The sequence below is a fragment of the Nipponia nippon genome, unplaced genomic scaffold (assembly GCF_047370975.1).
Source record: "Nipponia nippon isolate SJK-2023a ecotype South Korea unplaced genomic scaffold, ASM4737097v1 scaffold_9, whole genome shotgun sequence".
NCBI lineage: Eukaryota > Metazoa > Chordata > Aves > Pelecaniformes > Threskiornithidae > Nipponia > Nipponia nippon.
This window is the reverse complement of record NW_028262413.1, coordinates 39,193,598-39,209,823: the sequence shown is the minus strand read 5'-3', so window position 1 is coordinate 39,209,823 and position 16,226 is coordinate 39,193,598. Positions and strand designations below refer to the sequence as shown.

Below are 16,226 nucleotides of genomic sequence, written 5' to 3'. Positions count from 1 at the left end.
AACTCTTAAAAAAGGAGCTTTCACTTAAAGGGATGAGAGGAGAAAACGATTCTTCTCAGACACATTCTGCTGTCTGAATGCACGTTCAGTGACAGGGAAGTGTGGTAGTATTACACTGCACAGAAAACAAAAATGCATGGTTTTTCTTCAGAGTATCACCTTTAGTTTCCATATAACTTCTAACTACATACTCCAAGATAACAGAAGCAAGGATAGGCAAACATAACTCAGTTCCACAGTGCAATAAAATGTCTCAATACACAAGTACAGTACACGGACTGCCAGGGACTATGCACCTTTCTGCACTGTTCTGAGGAACTAACAAACGTTTCGCACTAGTAATAGTCACATTCATCAAATATTCCACCAAGAAATTGGTCTGCAAAGTAAAGCCAGAGAAAGTTTCCACCAAGACACGATTTATAGCTTCTATTCTTAAGCTTAATCCATGATCTGTAGTAAAACCAAGTAAAGAAATAGAGGAATACCACAGGATGTTAGAGAGTTAAAGGATTGCTGCACTCATCAAGTTCACTGTAAATTATTACACTGTTTGAAAATACATCCCTCAGGCCGTAGGGTTGGTGGGGTTGGTGGTGATTGGTGGGGGGTTACCTTGCCTTACTATAAGGGATGCAATAGAGAGAGTTGCACTAAGAGAAGTCATATTCTCTGTCAGCAACAGAAAAGCTTGGGGATGGAAGCAATCATGGGGAAGGAGACTGGAAGTGCTGGAGTACCCCCAAGCACACTACCTGTGCACATATAACACCTAGCAAACATTTGATCCACCGCCTGTAGTAACAGGGAGAACGCTCCTGAGGAACGACACAGTCAGAAACAGCTCCCAGGTATACATTTAAACAATTAGTGTATGAATCGAAAAATGTATTTGTATCAATTTCATATCTTATCAATGATAGAGAAGTGACTTGCTTTTCTCAGACAAAAGAATAAACTTACCTTTCAGTCCTGTTTTCTTTTCCTCTTTGTTTAGTGTTTCCTCATAATAACAAACACTTAAGTAAAACTACACGGCTACAACAGAAGATTATGAAGGGAATAACAGTTTCAGTGGAGAAAGAGGGTGCAATGGCAGAATAAGGAATCACAATGTTCTTCAGTACTCCTGTCATAAAAGCTTTTGGGCATTCCTTTATTTTATAAATAACTTCACATAGAAATACACAGGTCTTCATTAATTCAACCTCCTGTTGAAGAGACAGTATCCTACAGCAAAGCTCCATGACACAAGACCCAGTGCGAGAATGCACAATAACTCAGAATTTCATTTGGTTTCTATCCAGGCAAACTGAGGCAAGTAGATTTTAGATTCAGATAAATTACAGTTCTCCAAGTCACCACAGAAAAGTTCTGCAGCCTTTTTGCCAGAATCTACTTTGTGACTATCCTACAAAACACACTCGAGATTTGCCATTGTATTTTACATGCTCTGCCTTTTTTCTTAAGGTGCCTCATTTTATTCATTGTCTTAGAGCTGAGGGAGCACATGAGTGTGTACCTCATCCCTTCTGAGCAACAGGCCACTCAGAATCACTGTTTTCACAAGGTAGGTAATTCAGCCGAGTATCAACCTCAAAATCCATGATAGATGCCTAAATATAAAAGCCTTTACATTAGATCATTCTGTCTTGCAAAAGCACCAATGTTTTGCCATGACTGGCAAGTCTTGCATTTCAAAACACAGTTTCAATGGAACACCAGGAACATGGTTATGGCAACTGTTGGAGCAATACAACACTTGAAGACTTACCACCAGCTTTTACATAGGTCTTTCATATAAACATAGTGTTCTTCACATAAATTGAGAGACTTCAATAGAAATGCTTGCAATTCAACAGAAGTCTCCTTTGTGAGTGATCTAGCTTGTCTCCAAGATCAGACACTTGCATCTTCTGGCTTGCAGAAAGAAAAAAACAACAAAAACAAACAAAAAAAAAAAACCCACACACACAAAACCCACCCAGAACTGAAAGTTTAGTGAACTACAGAAAAACAGTCAGGGGAAGGAAGAAGAAACAGAATGGATAAACCAGATCATCCTCCAGAAATAGGACTGAATACAGATTAGCCTGGCAAACTGAACATTTCTAGGAAGTGCTGATATGTCACTGTGTTGCCAAAATTAGAGACACTATGTAGGAAGCAATTAGCTACTGTAGCTTCTCTCTACTTAAAATGATTGTTCAAGGCTATATTGTAATATGCAGTTGGTCATACCAATTCAGCATGTAACTGTGGGCATGAAAAATACCATTTATTCCATCTCAACTTCAAAAATCAAATTGAGTGGAGAGAAATAACAGTTCTTTTCTTAACCCATTCTGCATTTATAGTCCAATTCTATGCTCAACACGCAGCTTTGTTGCGTATATTGTATGAGTGTCCTCCATAATTAAAGTTTTATTTGAACCTCCTCCCTCCTTCCACATCACTCTTGGTTAGATCAAAACAGTAGAGACAAAAACTGAAACATGTCCAGGGTGCAGAAGGAGAGAGGAAGAGAGATTATTTAACGAAGCAGGCTAAGAGTGGTGGGGAGGAAGGGGGTTGATTTTCATGTCTCAGAACCATTGAGCCTGCAAATACTACTGAAATCATATCTGGGAACAAAGCTCTGCTTTAAGTAAGTTCACCCATGAGTGTTGCTAAGCAATGGAGAAAAGGCAAGGGAGAGGGAGAGTGCCTGACTTTAGGATTAGAAGGATAGATAGGAGATAAAAAACTAAGGCTTCTACATAGCCTTATTTATATGGACGTTAAAGTTCTTTGGTTTTGCTGCCCATCTTCCAAACTATTTGTACCACGATTAATCAGATCTGGTTCAGTATCTATGCCAATACATACCCAGCACACAGAGAGTTGTGCTGCATCCCGGAGCACTGGCACAAGCAGTTATGCACCAGAACTGTCAACATCTGTCTCTGGATTAAACAGGTAAGAACCAGAGAAACTGTCCTGATGCAACTATTATAGAATTTGCTGCCTATATTTTAGAGAAATACTGCAGACACTTGCTTTTATGTAACTTAAACTATGTATAGTATGAAAAATAAAATGCTTGTGATAGCTACAGCTTGTTCTAACACTATTCTTATGCTAGTAGTTACAGAAAGGTGTGGTATTTTATCAGACAAAATAGATAAATGCTGTATCTTCACCTAACTTAACTGAAGTTTTTCTGTCCACTCTCTACTGGCATCTTGACACTGTAAGTTTCTTGTTCTGCTTTAGTAAGACTACCTCGAATCTTTAGGAAAGCAACTACACATTTTCGACTGTAGAAAAATACCTTGCCTGTTATATTACTTCACAGCAGAAAACATTTGTTGCCTTGTTCAGCTAAATACCTCCATACACCGTAACATGTACATTTGTAAAGCATGCATTGTTAGAAGAGTAAATAGAATTCTTTGTTTTGTTTTTACATGGCAGCAGTCTTTTTTTTTTTTTTTTTAAATCCTTGTAAATACTCTGGAATGCTCATCGTTTTATTACTCTGAATTATATTTGATATGCTAAGGCATTTGTAACCTTCCAGGTCATTTCATAGGCACTAAACTTTTACTGTATACCTACCTTTTTAACATTTGCTAATAACTCATCTGGAAAGAGAGTGACATTTGTTGCCGAGTAACAGATGTCTGTGTACACAGCATGAACTACTAGCATTTCTCAGCCTGAGATCCTAGATTATGATTAACTACCTAGTCAGTATTCTAGTTAGAGATATCATGAAGGCCTTTCCCAAAATTCAGGATATTCCAAATACATCACTTTTGCAGCACTCCAGCAGTGCTCACAGCACATGGGATGCATTTTCGTGACAGGCAAACAGCATTTAACAGACTGAACAATGGAGACTAATCAAGAAGATTCAGTCTCGTAATCACTTTTTTATTCTGTACACCTTCAATTAGTATTTTAAAAAGCAGAGAATCTGAACCATATATTTTAAGCTCAAAGAAGCTCAGACAATGTATAAAGGCAAGTTAAGCCACACGCTGAAGAAACAACCTGCAAGTTTTCCACTGAAAGGTGATAAATGAATTACTGATATCGGAAAGTTTCTCATGCCTAACACATAAAATAGGTCACTACTTTTACTATATTTTATTTACACACACACTCAGCAGCAAATCAATGGGCAGTTGCTTTTACAGCTGAACAGACACAGTCAAACCATTTTTCATCCTCCAAGAAATCATAAGCAGTCCACTACAAAGTGGTCAAGTAGAAATACAAACTAGGATGGAAGAAAGGTCCTGTGGATAACCATGTTATCAGTTTTATATAGCAAACCTCTTGAAATGGATGACATATTGAAAGCGTACAGATAAAGGATGTTACATGTTGCATTGCCTAATTGACCTATTTTTTTTTTTCCATTTTGCTTTTTGTTAATGAAAAGCATGGAAGGAGAGAAGAAGTCGTCTTTCCTATCAGCAGCAGCAGGGGCTGCTGCAGGAAGATGATAATTCCCTCCTGCTACTCTGCTGACAACCACCAAGCTTCACAGGAGGAGCAAGTCATTTGAATCATGGAATTGAAAAACAGCAGTTTCTAAAGCTTCACCTCACCTTGGTTGATTTACATTAATTTAGGATCAACTGGCTTACAGTGGGATTATGTTATGTATGGAAGATAATAGGAGGAAGAATTCAGTGTAATTTCTAGTTCGTCTGTGAGTAAGAGGTAGGGTGTTTATGTATATAAAGACTTTTGGAGCATCCTAGAGAAGCAGGGACCACTAAATTCCTTAAAAATCACAGTGCAAACTTGAGGGATGCCTAATTCCATACCAAGTGTTTTGTAAATGCTGTACTTTAAAATACACAGAATTAAATGGAAAAGGTGAAAAATATTAACAACTGGCAAGTCAAGGTCCAATCCAATGTCCACTGAAGTCATCAGAAAACCTGTGACAAAGGCCTAGAAGTTTTGACTCTAGCTCTCTCATCAGATTATCATTGTAACAAAGGCACCTGATAACGACCTGCTAAGATAAATGGAAATCTTGTGTCAAAGACAGTCAGGCACCCCCAAAATTAAAAATTTGAGCACACAGCAGCTTACAGGCAGCAGCTTTGGGCATGTGGCACAACATCTGTTACAAAAACACTAGAAAGCAGACCTGCGGCAAACTGGACCACTGCCAGCTCTCAAGATTTTTTTTTTCCCCCGACAAGGCTGTCGGTAAATGGACAGATGGCAGCCAATGCACTCGCCGGATAGTTAGCTCAGTTAACAATCAAGTATGCTAAATGACTTCAGATTCACTCTGCACCAGGCACACTCTTTTCTGTTGAATCATTAACACTGTGTCCTAATAGGAGTATAGTTCAGTATTAAGAAACCGGCAGATACTGTATTTTACAAGACAGTTTCTCTGGCACAATTTGTCAGGGAACATTAGATCTGCCTTCATGAATAAAGCCAGAATCTGCCAAGTTTGTTCATAATTTTAATTCTACAGTATTTGAAGAATGGGGATGGAAACAAACACTAAGATACAGGTCAGTTAATAGCACAAGCTGCTCCCACAGATGCACTCAGCTGAAAGAGCAGAGTAGATGTTAACAGCACACAGGATACCGTATCATGGTGGCTCTTTTGCCTTGCCCTGCAGTTCTGCCTGTCTGGTGTGGTACATCACACTGAGCTCTCCTGGACAGGACAGCTATGACGAGAAACCCTCTGGGCAACATGCTTGTCATCTGAGTATACTGATGTGAGGATTCATCCCTGGAAAAATAACATTTCTTGGTTTTTAATGGATGTAATCTGTAAACAAAGTTTGGCCCTCATACCCCAAGGGGTACTGAACACTAACAGATAGTGCACAGGTAGACTTTTGGCCCCAGCATTGCAAGATACATCTTCTAATTCTTCCTCTTTATGATTATGTCTTTAGCAGCATGTTTGTAGACTTAGCGACAGTGTTACTCAATTGATTTGCTTTTCCATAAAGTTGCAGGGCAAGAATAATCCTTGAAAAAAAATGAAAGATGTTGTTTTATCTTTAAATTCTCCCCCCCATTTATTTCTGTTGCATATCCATTTTATCCATCCACCCAAAATCCCATGCAGATAAACAGCTGGTCAAAGGGGTAATTAATTACAATCCAAGAAGGTATTTCTCACATATTTTGTTCCCACAACCATTTTATTCATCACTGTTGCACCAAGTACCCTGAGAAAATACACACCACCACCCCTTTTTTTTTCAGCCTGCATTAGAGAAATCCTTCAGCAGAAAGGGGAAAAAAAAGAAAAACAAGAAAAACAAGTAGAAAAGCAGAGAAGGACTAGGAGGAAAGAGAACCAAAATTAGCTCTCCTGAAGGAGGTGGGAGTTGTGCCATGGACCTGAGTGAAGCCAGCACCTCACACTTCTTATCTGTTAGTTCAGTTGCAAAGAGCAGGACTGAAGAAAACTGAAAAACATGAAGCATTTCTAATGGGCAGTCAACAAATTAGTGGTCTATGCAGTCACGTAACCTGCTGTTCTGCCGTAGAAAGTTGTCTGGCAGGTGCTGTGCAGGACTTGCATTTTCGACTTGCACTCTGAGCTCTGCAAAAGAACCAAGAGAAGCTGACCTGCGTTGCATGTTACAATGATCTGGAAAACTCTCTCACAGCGGTGAACCTGCCTATGGTCAATCTATGAACGTTATAGACCTTCTGTTAGCTTTCCCTTTCTGCTACAACACTGGTTTTCTTTAGAGATGTTTATAGGGCATCACCATAGTTATACTAGGAAAATCAGCAGTAGCAGCCAAGAGCTCATACACCCTGCTCTTCTAATTCAGACATGGAAAGGTGTTACAAAAATTTCAGAACAGGAGCAAGAACTCTGCCATTGCCCTAAGCTCCTTAGCAGCCTGCTCTGTGCGGCTTTCCTCTCTCTTGAAGAAGAGACTGAATGTTGTGACTACCAGTGTGTGATCACCAGAGCAGGGAAGTCAGAGATGCAATTTAAAAAAAAAAAAAAAATTGCAAACCCATCAAAGATGGAGACAGGGAAACAACCTCATTTTCTGACTCAACTTCATGAAAATCTGATTAGACCTTAGTGAAATTTAATATTTGCCTTCCAGACCTTCTGAAAAAAAAAATATATATATATATATATCTTCTGAGGTTATAAAGTATCAAGAAAGGAGAGAGACCACTCAACTATAGGAAAATAGCTGGAAAATAATTGTTTTTCTTGGCACTAATCACCTGGTAAGTCTGCAAACAATGCCATTAAAAGGTGAATTATAGAAAAGCTACACGTCACTATTTTCAACAAAGTCAAAAATACACTTTATCAGATAGAAAGTCATAAAATGAGAAAGACAGGACAGATTAGCTACAACAATAACTAGGAATGCCAGACATTCAGAAGATAGTATTCCTTCATAATGCTAAGACAGACATAGAGACAGAAAATTTGGCTCCCAGTGGTCCTGCAGTGGTAACATATTTCTCTTTCTTTTTTGTTCCTACTACAGATTTAGAGCAAAAACAAACCTAGCAGATTTTTTTAGATTATCAGCCCTTCCCCACAACAATTCTGCTTCAAAACCATTCATTAGGCTAGAATTGGCAAAACCCAAGTTCCAGTCTTGTTTTTCACAGGTCCACACTTCCTTCTCCTCTTATCTGTCTCCTGGTAATATCTGTCCTAGACTGTCTCATGAGAGAAACATGAAAGAGAATTTTCTAGCTTTCCTCAAAACTTTTTCACTTTCTTGGACAGATAATGCATAGTATCATTAATCCAAAAAGAGGCAACTACTGAGTGCTGCTTTCTGGGTGTGATTAGCAATTCACAGAGCAACAGAAAGCTTTCACTGGGGGAAAGGGGAAGGTCTGTTTGTGGGTTTTTATTCCCATCTGTCAGCTCAGCAGCAGCGATGGTACCAAATGAAGTCTTTCTGCTCATTCAGCATCTGTGGTCTAGTATTTGCCAAGAGTTTGATCTTGGCCTCTTGCTTTGTGCCTATAGTACCCAGGATTCCCAGGCGGTCTCACAGCCAAAGATTAGTTTAGTTTAGGATTGCTGAGCTTGCAGAATCGGTCCACCATAGACTATGTTTTTGTTGATACAGTGTATACTAGCAAAACCTAGAACACTGATATTTCTTAGATTCTTCCAATAATCCGCTTTCAGTCCAATAAGATTAGGTTTTGCAGCTTTGGGGAAAGAAAGCAAGCAATTCTTATCAAAATACAGCAATCTAGGAAATTTAAAAAGGAAAGCCAAAGATGAACAGGTGGTAAAACTGTATTTGTAATTTTTTCCTTTAGTTATCTAATATTCCAGCCATCCCAGACCAACTCATTTTTATCTTGTATCACGCTGGACAAAGTGAAACATTCAGAAAACATCATAAGAGAAATATAATTTTAAGGCCAATCCTAATTACAGATGTGCAGGTCTAAAAGAATTGTAGATGATGTGCTTATATTAAGTAAGGTTAAAAACTAGAGGATGGTGTATATATATCATCTAGGAGTTCAACTGAATTTTTATATGCACTATTTCACCCATATCCTTGTTGTTGCCTATAGAATCCTCCACTTATTAATTCCACGATTCATACAACCATGCAACGAAAACAGGGTTATGTTGCATATGGTTATGTAGTAGAATGTCTGTGGAATAAAGTACACTGATTAAAATCACCATATTTTATTCATATAATCAAAAACCACAATACTAATGTTGCAGTTACAATACTTATAAAGTGCATCTATGCAGAAAGCTAGAAAGTTGGAATGAATATGACAGCCTGATCTCTTACTGTACAGATTTACAATAATTCTTAATCTGCTCTTGCCTGGGCAGGTAAGAGGTTGTGTCCTATTCAAGATTAATTACAAAGAACACGTGTTCCTTGTGAATGATGTCATGTCTAGTAATATACATAAATTAATTCATGTCAAGCATTGGCCATGTTGTGTCATGACTTTTTTTTTTTTTGGTACAGGATGTACTAATTTTTGACAAGGTTACTATAGATCGTCTGTGCATTTTACAATCTCCATAGAGAAAGATTATGTACTTTTATAACGTGCCAGGCAATATGTAAATCGGTTGTTTGCTGTTTGTTTGGGGTTTTTTTGTTTGGGTTTTTTTGTTCAGTTTGATCTTTGCCAACTAACTGGGCTAAGAGAAGTTATATGGTATGAACAGATTATATTCTGTTTGGGCATCTATAACTAACACAGAGTGCTTATCACAAAGGCTCAACAATAGCTACCTATTCTGAGCTTATTACCTCGAGGACACAGCACTGTCCCCAACACCAAAACCAAAATAACATCACATTAAACATGCAAAATCCAAGAAGGTCTCAGCTTTAAGTGTCCTTTGATCTTTCATAACAGAAGGAAGTGTAAACCAAGATCAAGTTTATTAAGTACAGATCAAAGTGCAGTCTAGCTCCTTCCTTTCCAAAAGCAATTAAAGATCGGAGGTAAATTTCTAGAGAAAATTATTTTATATTTATAGGTTATTTTTGCAATCATAAAATCGTAGAACGTGCTATTCCAATTTTAAAAAACAACTCCTGGACACCATGACCCATATTTCTCTTAGTTCTAGCTTGGAAATTACTCTTCTGTCCCTGACATTAGAGTATGCATTAATTAGGAGCATGGGCATGTAGCATGCATATTAAGAGCTAACAAAGTTGTTGCAGTAATACAGCAAAACTTGGAAGTCTGAGCATTATTTTAAAATATATCTTATCCACAAAAGACATCCTTCCAACTGATTCAGCTTTTATTGCAAGAGACTGGTGGTACAGCTTATTTGAAAACTCACTGACTATTAAAAAAACCAAAAAAACCAAAAACAAACACCACCCCAAAACACTTCTCCAACCTTGGAAGCACCTTGGAAATTGCCTTCTGTTCCTACCACCATGTGAATTCATAACTTAAGTGCACTGCACAACAACAACAAAAAACAAACCTATAAAGCACTTGGATTTCACTTTTAGGAGCAGTTTAGTCACTTTTTATACTCCAAGAATTGTAATTCTTTAAAACAGTGGCAGCTTGAAATGCATTATAGTGCCTAGTTCTTTTGAAGCTTAGTTGTAGAATGCTCTTAATATGGCCTTTAAAATAAAACACAATCTAAGTACCATAAAAACCTTACAGCTTCTTCCACAATTAAATTCCTTCAATGAAAAGCAGTATCTTGTAGTTTTGCAAGTCAAAGCAGCAGCTGTGTATGCTAAAGCACAACTCAGTGTAAGCAGATGCCATTAATGATTGAGACTCATGACTGAACTTTCTTTCCAAATATGAGCCAATATGAAACCAAGGTACCTGTGAATGATGTGCTTTTTTGTGTATTCATACAAATATATCAGTCTTGAAAGAGGACAAATGTTTTCATTACAAGTTTGATCATTCTCACAGCAGTCAGCAGGAGGTTTGACATACTGTTCCTGCTGATATCAGTAGTGTAGGATTGGCTTCTTGGAAGGCATCACCACCCTCAGCTTCCATCGCACTAAGTTAGCTCACCTAAAACTTAGCATGCCCTAAAGCAGATTTTATTTCTTAAAAGATCAGTTGATAGACAAGTGATAACACCTAAAATTCAGGCTGCCTTTTTTATTAAAACTAACACAGCCCTGCCCCTTCAAATTAATGCTTTCATTTCCTCTTCTCCAGCTCTTCCCCAAGATCATTTGCTACATTCCAGTACCACCAGAGCCCACATATCAATGGCTGGATTGTGTCCAGTGTTCATCTTCTTACAGCTGGTTTCAAAATGGCAAGACAAAGTCATTTATCCATATAGATGTCCAGCTGTCATTACCACACTATGTTCAGCTCTCTCCTTAGATCATTCATCAAGAGCTTCTCAGTATGAAGAGCTGGGTTTAAAAAACGTTTTCAAAACCACAGCCAATACATCACGTTTCCCTACATTCCCAAATTAGTTGCATAATGTTGCTCCTGTTTTGTAAAGATAAATCACATTGGCACTTCAGAAGTGACTGCGTTTTCCAAGTGATGACAGAATTTCACATCCCCGCCCTATTCCCACTGAGTGCCAGGATCCTCTCCAATGCCTGCAGCAATGCTTTGAAGTAGGCGCAATTGCAGCAAATGCAAAAAGATTAAAGGATTCTGCACCCTTCTCCATGAACTCCAGGAGCTCACTATCACCAACAAGATTCAACTAAACATTTTAATTTTTTATTTAAAGAATTTCATCATGAGAAGAGTTACACCATAATAACTTTCCCCAGGATGTATTTTATATAACTGTCTATGTTGCCTGTGACTAAATCCTTAGATGCATATAAATGGACATACATTCAGCCTTCTGCCATCGTTCTGAGATTGTGCATGAGATCCTGCACAGACAACAGAATACCAAGAACTGAAAGGTTGAAATATGTTCAAAATAGACATCAATATTACCTCAACTTTTTCTTTAAGTACCTTTCACACAGAATGTTTGAAGAAGTTTCACATTCAAAACATCCTCCTACAGGGGGAAGCTACACTATTTCTTTGACAGATATTTTCCTTTTTGTTAGGCATTTCACTTATTTAGTATCCTCTCAGTTTAGAAACTAGGAGTTAGGGCTTCCAAAAAGCAACTTATGACACGAGACCCAACCATTGCGTGTCCCTCCAAAGGTGGCTTACCAAGCCCTATTTCTTTTAAAACAAGGATTTTTTTATTATTATTTATTAATTAATTCTTCAAATCACAACAGTTAACCAAGTTAAAATTGAAGATTCAAGCAACAAAGGTTTCCTCATCACCAGCCATTTCTGAATATCCTGGCACACATACTGCTAGAAAAACTACATACCCACATGGTAACATGAAACCTGTTCACTAAGACATATTGATATCTGCTTCTAGAGAGTGCAGTATAACGAAGGGTCCAGCAGATTTAAGTCTAACTTATAGTAATATGCAATGGAAGACTCCCTAAAACTTTCTGATGAGTATACAAACAGTTGCAAATAAGGCAGATCAGTTACACTGATATTTCTGCTGTTGTTTAGATATGAGGATGACGGATGTGGAAACAGGACTGGTCTTAGTTAATCTAAGACCTCAAATGGTGCTGAGAAGCAGAAGCCTCTTCTGTTACTCTGCTACTTCTATTTAACTCTGGGTCTGTACGCCCAAACCTCACCCTCAAGCTTGAGCTCCAGCCTCTTCGTTTCCCTGATGGCACATCTTGCCATCCCCAATCAGAACCTCAACACCATATCCCTTTCCTCCAGTCCTAACACCACACAGCCCTATACTCCCAGCCCACCAAAGTCTGTCACCTCCTGCCCATCTACACTCCTTTCTTATCCTCTTTCCTGACTCCGCAGATGCCAACATTCCCTTAGGTGATGCAGAGCACATGGCTGAGCAAACAGCAGCAGTGTCGTATGGCAGTAACATGTTAGAGGTATCTACAGTAGTTGAGCTATCATAGCTATGGCAAGCTGCTTCTACATTTACTGCTGAGGTCATGAGCAGTTCCCATGAATCAGCATGGAAGGCATGTGAAGTGTGCTGGAACTCCCCAACCTTATGCTTGGCCGCAATGAACACTAGTCAAACTGCTATTACTGACACACTTCTCATTTTACAATCAATGCAAGTTATCTAACTATACTTAAGAAAGGTTGAGTTTGGATTTTTGCCAATGAAAGATCAGTGTTGCTGGGATGAAGCTGTTTGCAGATCTTAGTTTCTCCTCCGGACCTGCTATGCACTTTTACCATAAGATATTTTGTCCTGTTTCTTGTACTTGTCCCTCTCCCTACCCCATCCTAGACAGAACTGCTGAAACACTTTATATGGGTATTACCAACCTCAGTGTCCATGTATAAGGTCTCTTCTTTTTAAGCTGTTTCCCATTGCTTCATTAATATTTAAGAAAAAGAGCAAGAGTGGGAAAAGGAGAAAACACACAAGTGCAGGAGTGTTCGTTGTATAGTTTGGACACCTAGAACTACCGCAAGGTAAAGAACACAATAAAACTAGCAGAAATATTTGTAAAGATAAGTTTAAAGGCCTAACACATAAACAGCACTCTGAGTTACAACACTTTATGCTTAACAGAGTCAGCATGAGAGCCCTAAGGCTAAAGTAAAGTTAACAAGCATGAACAACAGAATTGCCAACACCAGGACACAGTTTATATGTATCCTGTGCACATGCTTTTTCAGGTGTAACTAATTTTTACTGAAGATAATAGGAATACTAATGAAAATATTAGCCTGTGGCACTGGGTTGGCTAGGTATGAGAAAGTACAACAAAATTAAGAACTTTTAAAAATATATTAGCAGTAACAGCAGTATTTAGTTTCTTGCTGTTTTGTCTTACATTTTCAGTTAGGCCTAATGAGGTCATTAGACTTATTTAATGATTTAAAACTTCTTTACTTGTGTAGAGCATTCCAGGTGTTTCTAAGAGGGTTAGTGACAAGAGTCTTGCATTTGGTCTGTCTTCTTTCCAAGCTGGATGGCCATTTGCTCTCCCCTAACCCCTCTACCATGTAGCCGCACTAGGGTGGAACGCTGCCTAAGCTGATATATCCTCAGACCCCCTCCAGGCTTAGGAGTTAAATTTATCATTTTTCACCAACACAGTAGTACCTATAAGCCCCAAGGAGTGAACAGCTAGCACTCTGTTTAATCTAGTCTGCCTCCAACTCTTTCTTTTTGGACAAACCTTTAATAACCCAGAGGTGTGAAGAGATGAAAGCAATACAGCAAAAGCCAACAACTCAAAATACAAAATAACTCTATTCCCTGACTGGTGACTTCTAAGTTTCCTTGGCCAGTCCTCAAAGGTTCTTGCAGAGACCAGGAGCCCTTATCTGATGGAATTCAACATCAGTAACTTCAAAGTCATGCTCCGCAGGCATGGTGGGGAAATCAATCCAACCATGATACACAGTGATTAGATCAGCTATTGCCACTCAGAAAAGAAATCTGTGGATGGTCCTGTGGAAGTGTAAGCTTGGTGTTCATCAACAAAGGAAAAATGAATCAAACAGAGGAGCAATCCTCCAAGGAGGAGAGAATGAAACATAAAACACCTTCATGTGTCTGTCACTATAAACTTATGGTGGCATCCAACTTTTGTTTTGCTTTTTTAAACTGTGTTCAGTTCTGCTTCTAATCCCAAAAGAGCACTAGCGACAAGGAAATTCGAGAAGAAAAGGGTGATTATGGAGACAAAATGTCACCAACACTGCAAGACACTAGAACTATGATACTCTTTCAGACTGGGGAAAAAAGGTGATTTAGATGGGAATATAATATCACAACACAGTACTAGATTCAAAAACTCTCCTCAGTGCTAGAACATTTCTTCAAAGCACAACTCAGAAGACACGATTTAGAGCCAGGTTGCCATTGGGAGATCCTCAGTTCACAGTCCCCAGTCAGAAGTTACACGCAGCAGGAAAAAAAAAAAAAAAGTACAGTATTTTCACCACCACCAGAGGACAGGACCAAACCAGGCTGATTCAGTGTTTCTACCAGATGGTGAGCACCAAGAGGCTCCCACAGAGCACTGACTAGAATCTAAAGCTGCCCTAAAGATAACATGCAATCTGAAATTAGAGACTGTGCAAAGATGCCACCTGCTCCCCCTTGCAATGTAAGTAAGCCTCTGGATGGGAGCCAGTCCCAGGGGCATAGAGTACTGCTGCTTGTTCACACATACACACATATGAGACAATGTGTTTTTTCCTAGTGCAGAATTTTTATTCCAGAAAACAGGAGTGTTGGGTATTTTCCCACTCCCCCCCTGTAGATGCAATGTAGTCTGGAGAGAAGAAAGAGGATGAGAAAAATCTATACCTTTCTTAAAAATTCTCTTTAAATGAGTTTAACTCTCTCCACTGCCTTAAGCAGCAGATTCATGTCAAAATGAACATGTGTTATCATACTTTCAAACAGTTCTCATCTGACCAGGCTTACAAATACAGTCCAGAAGGAACACAATCAATGTTTCCCTGTAACATGGCCTGTCCCATTCTGGAAGGCTTTTCATACAAGTAATTTCATGCGAAGAGCCCCCTCACTCTTTGAAATTTAAAACCAAGACTTTTTGCCAGAAGCCATTCAACAGTTTTCACCAAATAGGAAACTTGGCCTCCCAAACCCACAAGCTCCTGATACAAGCAGCTGTGTTCTCCCCTCCACATCTCTAGTGCAATACCAAACCCCACATTTTAATCCAGCACTTTTCTGTATGATTGTCTTTGGGCATGGGGAACACGGCCTTTCTTGAGGCCTTTGTATCAGAAAAATATTAGAGACAGAGACCAAAGGCAGTGTCTGCTGGTGTAACAGAGATGACCATGAGAGAAACACACATACCACCAGAACTAAACAGTTATTGGACGCCCTCCTCTTTTATAGAGGAAAGAGATGAGCATGTGAACATGGTAATTATTACCTGACAGATCTAGTTCACAGGAAAATCAGCTCTGACACTCAGAGAATTGCAACATACCAGTCTGAAGAAAATGGAAAGTAAATGCTTCAAATACTGCTGCAAAATTTATTTGATAATTCAGATACTGAGCAGTACTTCGATAGAAGAACAGGCTAAAGGTCACTTGAAATGACCACTCCACTGCTCCAGGACAGGTCCTGTGGACCAAACTTCAGCATAACTTTGGTTGCTCCCTGAAGCATCCTGCACCATATACCTAGATTTTTTATGTTTGACCTCCTCCAGGAAAGAGCAGCTGCCCTGCCTTGGATGGCAACAGGCTATTAAGGTTTCCACAATCCATTACATTAAATAAATTTAAGTTGGGTTTTTGTTTTGGTTTTGGGGGAATCTGGGGGGTGGGGGGCAGGCTGGAACACGTAAGTGACAGGAGCAGCGTGTCAACTTGTACCCTTCTGACTGGCAGTCTCCCAAGTTGCAGATCTCAGGAAGAGGCATCGAAGTGTCATATGGTTTTCCTTCTGCAGCTTCCCACCCCATTAAAATGCTCTACAAGGGTCTAGCGTTTGAACAGGAGGAAGCATCACCTCTTGAATCTTTACACCACTCACTCCTGCTTTGACAGTGCTTGATCATAAACTACAGTGTAAAAAAATCAGATGCATTTGCCTGCCTGCATTGCAGAGTGAAGATATTTAGCAGATACACGGTATAACCTTTCGGAGTTATATCCAGCTATTAAATTGCAGAA

The 16,226-nt window shown here is 39.1% G+C and overlaps 1 long non-coding RNA gene across 1 annotated transcript; it reads left to right on the top strand.

The window, feature by feature from the left end:
* The first annotated feature begins 2,545 nt into the window (after positions 1-2,545).
* On the top strand, positions 2,546-9,124 carry LOC148050281 (uncharacterized). The gene is made up of 2 exons (XR_015701352.1): positions 2,546-2,958; positions 4,433-9,124. It is a non-coding gene; the product is annotated as an uncharacterized LOC148050281 (long non-coding RNA).
* Positions 9,125-16,226: the final 7,102 nt, after the last annotated feature.